This window comes from Azolla caroliniana, unplaced genomic scaffold (genome assembly GCF_043228905.1).
Source record: "Azolla caroliniana isolate FFs.n. ecotype wild unplaced genomic scaffold, voAzoCaro1.0.p SCAF_107, whole genome shotgun sequence".
Classification (NCBI taxonomy): Eukaryota; Viridiplantae; Streptophyta; class Polypodiopsida; order Salviniales; family Salviniaceae; genus Azolla; species Azolla caroliniana.
The window spans coordinates 59552-64572 of record NW_028230542.1 but is presented as its reverse complement, the minus strand read 5'-3'; the positions used below and the strand labels follow the sequence as shown (position 1 = coordinate 64572).

Sequence of the window (5021 nt, the reverse complement as noted above, 5' to 3'; positions counted from 1 at the left end):
CTTTTGCTCATGAGAGTAGCCGACTTGTATGCACTTCTCTAACTCCGACCCAACTTCCTCTGCTTCGCATCCGGCACATGCACATAGGGAATGTTGCCGAATACCGTAAGGTGCCCTTAATTTGGCTTCTGCCCAAAATACAGTTCATGTGCTCATATCTTGTCCCGTCGTCCGGACTGCGTCGGCCTAGTAGAACTTGGGCATGCTCTTCTCTTCCAACATTGCATGTGCCAGCTCCACAATCAACCAGTTTTTCCTCTCGGCAACTCCGTTTTGCTTCGGCGTATATAGGCAGCTAAATTCTCTCCGAATTTGCTTTTCCTGTAGATAATTGTTGAATAGGCCGGAAAAGTATTCTTTTCTGCCATCCGATCACATGCTTTAACTTATTCTTTTCCAAAGTAACATATGGAATTTCTTCTGAGAATAGTCTTTTATTCATATATCCAAGCTAGTTAATGAATCATTATCAATGATATGTCTAGATGGTGTAGTTGGTTACCACGCTAGTTTAACACACTAGAGGTCTTTGGTTCAAGTCCCAAGGTTTGGACAAGAAAAGATTCTATTTAGAATGAGTAGAAGAATTGGTATCTGTCTTTATGCACAATATATTTAGTGAAACTAACTGGAAGTCATGCATGTACCTTAAGTCAAGAAAATCGACATCTTCATTTCTTGCGTCAATTAGTGCTATGTGTTTCTATCTAGAGACTTGTTTGAGCTAAATGCCACTAAAATGGAAACTCGTGATGCCCATGTAGTTGTGACATTGGTTCAATCAAAGTAACAAATTCATTTGAAACCATGAAGTGTAGTTGGTTATCACGCTAGTCTTACACACTAGAGGTCTCTAGGTCAAGTTTGGATTTGGACAAATAAAGTGGCTAGTTACAACGCGGAACATGTTCTAAACAATTCTTTTGTAAATAAATGATATATTGAGATTCAGCTAAGAACTGTCTTTTGTTCAATGGATCCTACCTTGTTATTACACCACGATCAATTTAGATACACAAATATATATCGTTGATATGTTTAGATGGTGTAGTTGATTTTCAAGCTACTCTAACACATTAGAGGTCTTCGATTTCAGTTGACGTTTGGACAAGAGAAGTGCTAGTTACATTGACCAGAATCATTGCTACTGTTCTTTGTACCGTTGACATATTGTAACTATTTAGATAATAGTCAAATATTTAGTTAAACTAAGTGCAACTCATGCACATATCTGAAGTAAAGAAAGTTCTAAAAAACATGGAAGTGAGATCTTATTGTTCAGAAACTACAGGAACGTGTAGAAATGTATCAAAATGGAGAGAGAGAGAGAGAGAGAGAGAGAGAGAGAGAGAGAGAGAGAGAGAGAGAGAGAAACAAGTGGTTATCTTACCCTCAAGCCAATAAACAATTGTGAAAAGAACATTGAATCTAATTAATATTTCCTTGGGTATATGAATGTTTCATTTGAGTTTAAGTGATCATCAAATTTTAATTGAGTAGTTCTTCTGCCTTGGACAAATTTCAAGCCTCCTTTGATAATGACTCTCCTCTCCTTCTTTTTTTTTTTTTTGCCTCTAGGGCTCTTCAAAAAATGACAATAGAATCTCACTTTTTAGCATGCACCTTCACTTATCTTCCTCGAATGCTTGGTGTGAGAAAAATGTCAATCACCATGTCCATCCATTCACATTCCTTTGGTTTGTTCCATCAAATTTTAATTGAGTAGTTCTTCTGCCTTGGACAAATTTCAAGCCTCCTTTGATAATGACTCTCCTCTCCTTCTTTTTTTTTTTTTTGCCTCTAGGGCTCTTCAAAAAATGACAATAGAATCTCACTTTTTAGCATGCACCTTCACTTATCTTCCTCGAATGCTTGGTGTGAGAAAAATGTCAATCACCATGTCCATCCATTCACATTCCTTTGGTTTGTTCCATTGAAGTTCGCTTGTCCCCTCATCGAGACAATACTCAAACCCCTTACATTTCATTGATACTGTAAGCTATTGAAGATTAAGCTACGCCTTTTATTATGGTTAAGTTCATCTTGTCTCATGTCCGTCAAGTCATATCTTTGCTCTGTCATTTGATTTCCTATACATCCTAAGTTTGATATATTCCCACTCATGAGCTCCCCACATCACGACAACATTTCCTTGGTTCCTTCCGATCCAAGGCTCCAATGGTCTTGCAGATTAATCATACCCAGACAATAGTTTTCATGACATCAAATGAAAGGTTCTTGGATGAAGAAAAAAATGAAGATGGATGCCAAAACTTTGTGAAAATCATATGGAAGATTATGAGACGGTACTACCCCAATATGGTTAGTGAATGCCCCACCAAGCAAGAGTATTGTAATTGTACAACAAATCAACCTCGATATAATTAAATGGCATGCCATTGCTCGGAATACCCTCCACCTCCTCTAACCAACAAGTACAATACCTCATCGCATAGTTCCAATGTGATGCTTCTTCCCTTGATTATGGATGAGAACATCTAGTGACCTAAAAAGAAAAAGAAAGTTAGCGCAAGCTTATGAACAATTGTTTCGTCGCAAATAAGAGCAAATATGGTTACCCGAGCCCAACATATAGGTCACACACAAATATATACCAACATGAGCAAGGGATGGAAATAGTGACATGAAGAAAGTGAAAGCCACTGAAAATGCAATCTAAAAAAACATCACATCACACTACCTTAGTCCTACACCCAATTCAAGGATGACAAAATGGCTAGAGAACTCATCAACAAACAAAATGAGGGATTACCTACTCACCTAGGGGTGGTTTCAAGAATACACCACTCTACTTTGACATGAAGAAAAGCAACATGAACCCAAAACACCCTAGTTATATCTAAGATGACACATCGTTTTAAGATGTAATCATCTGATAAATTTCCTCAATTCTGACATTTCTCAATTTTGGAGATATGAGCATTTCCCCAAGACCGTGCTAACAAAATAAATGTCGGGAGAGAAAATCCTAGGCACCGAGTAACAATTGGCAACGATTCGGTTTGAACCGAACCGAACCGCCAAAACCAAGGTTTAACGGCTTAACGGTTTCAACGGTTCGGTTCGGTATCAACAGTAAAAAACCGCGGTTTAAACGGTTTAATGGTTTTTTATTTTTTATTAAATTTTTTTTTTAAATTATAAAAAAAATTCTAAAAAATTTAAAAAATTGTTTTTAAACAATCTTTTCATTTTAGACCTTATTCTCACATTTTAGGAACATCTTAAAAATTTTAAAATATTAAAAAACTGAAATATTATAAAATTTAAAAACTTATAAATTAAAAATTAAAAATTTGACTTGTGTTGAAAACCAAAACCGAACCACGAAACCGCGGTTTTTACGGTTTAATGGTTTAACGGTTCGAAAAATGATTACCGGTTTGGTTTGGTTTGGTTCAGGTTTCATAAATTTTAAACGGTTCGGTTGCATTCGGTTTGGACCCTCTCAAACCGAACCGGTGCCAATTGTTAGCACCGAGGACCTATCATACACTAAGACACCCCCCTAAAGAGCTGAATGTTGCACATTGACAACAAATCTCTCTCAAGGAAGTGTACAAAGCAATTGGGAACTTGGGAGGCACAAAACCATAATTCTTTAACAATATATACTAATATTGGTCGTTGATGGATCTTGGATCTATATGTACATACATCGAAGTGCTTGGTGCTAGCAATGCATGTGAAGAATAGAATGGATCTAGTTGAAGATGCTATTGGGTTTAATCCCACATATAAAGGCATCCATGAAATTGAAGCTTTTATATAAGACATGAGTAGGGCCTTTCAATCACGACTATACTTGAACAGGATCTGTTCTATAGTTCGTACCTCTTGTGTGAGCAATTCTCTGCTCAGACAATGCCTGCACTACTCGGAAGATGAAGCCATTTGCGCTCACCTGCTAGAGCGTGAATACAGTCAAGTCTCCTCCCTCCTCGCGAGATGAACAAGGAGGCTGTTGATGACCGTCCTGCAGTGTGTGTGCATAATTCCCACCTGCAGTGAAGGCAGATGCGCGATCTGACGAGTTCTACTTTTTTGTTTGTTAGTAAGTAAATGATTCGGTTTAATTTTGCAAAAATTGCACCAATCGAAATGGAGGCTGTTTGTGTAATATCGATGTATGTGCTAGTAAAAAGAAATGGAACAAAGTTCCTGGGATGGCCTCAGAAGAGCGATCTGATGAGTTCTCCTTTTTTGTTTGTCAGTAAATGATTCAGTTTAATTTGCAAAAATTGCACCAATCGAAATGGAATGTAAAGGCTGTTTCTGTGATATCAATATATGTGCTAGTAAAAAGTAAAGGAACAAAGTCTCTGGGATGGCCTCTCCTTGGCTTGAGCCTTGGATTACTGGCAGGCTCTTGTAATGTATGTTGTACTGGAATGTATGGGAAAACAAGGGACCCTGGTACCTCTCTCTTTGGTGTATGTGCTAGGAATGAGAAGGAACAGGATACCACATTCCTTTAATTGCCTTTCCTTGGCTTGGAATTCTGGCATGCTCTTGTAATGTATGTTGTATTGGAATGTATGGGAAACCAAGGGAACCTGGTACCACTCTCTTGGTGTATGGCCAACGAAAGAAAAGGAACAGGATACCACTTTACTGCGATTGCCTTTGCCTGGCCTGGAATTCTGGTATGCACTTGTAATGTATGTTCTACTGGCATATATGGGTTTGCTAGGACATCAAGGGAATGTCATACCACTGTCTATGGTTTAAACAAAACATTCCCCAGCCTTGACTGTTGGACATGCCATATTGCAAGTAGCAGAACTAGCATCGTCCATTGTGTGTGTACTAGGCACACTGAATGCTACACCTGTACAAAACACAACTTTGGAGTTGAGGATGGATCTCCAAATTCGGATCAAAATCCAATGCATGAATGAAATTCTGGTACATTTCTTTTAATGTATGTTGGTAATGGCATTGATGGGTTAGGGAAGGAAGAGAACTCAATACTACTCTCCTATCATCTGCTGTTCCCA

At 38.1% G+C, this 5021-nt stretch overlaps 1 non-coding gene across 1 annotated transcript; it reads left to right on the top strand.

Moving 5' to 3' along the window:
- Positions 1-3816: 3816 nt before the first annotated feature.
- LOC147849243 (small nucleolar RNA U3) lies at positions 3817-4057 on the top strand. Its single transcript, XR_015531818.1, has one exon. It is a non-coding gene; the product is annotated as a small nucleolar RNA U3 (small nucleolar RNA).
- The last annotated feature ends 964 nt before the right edge of the window (positions 4058-5021 follow it).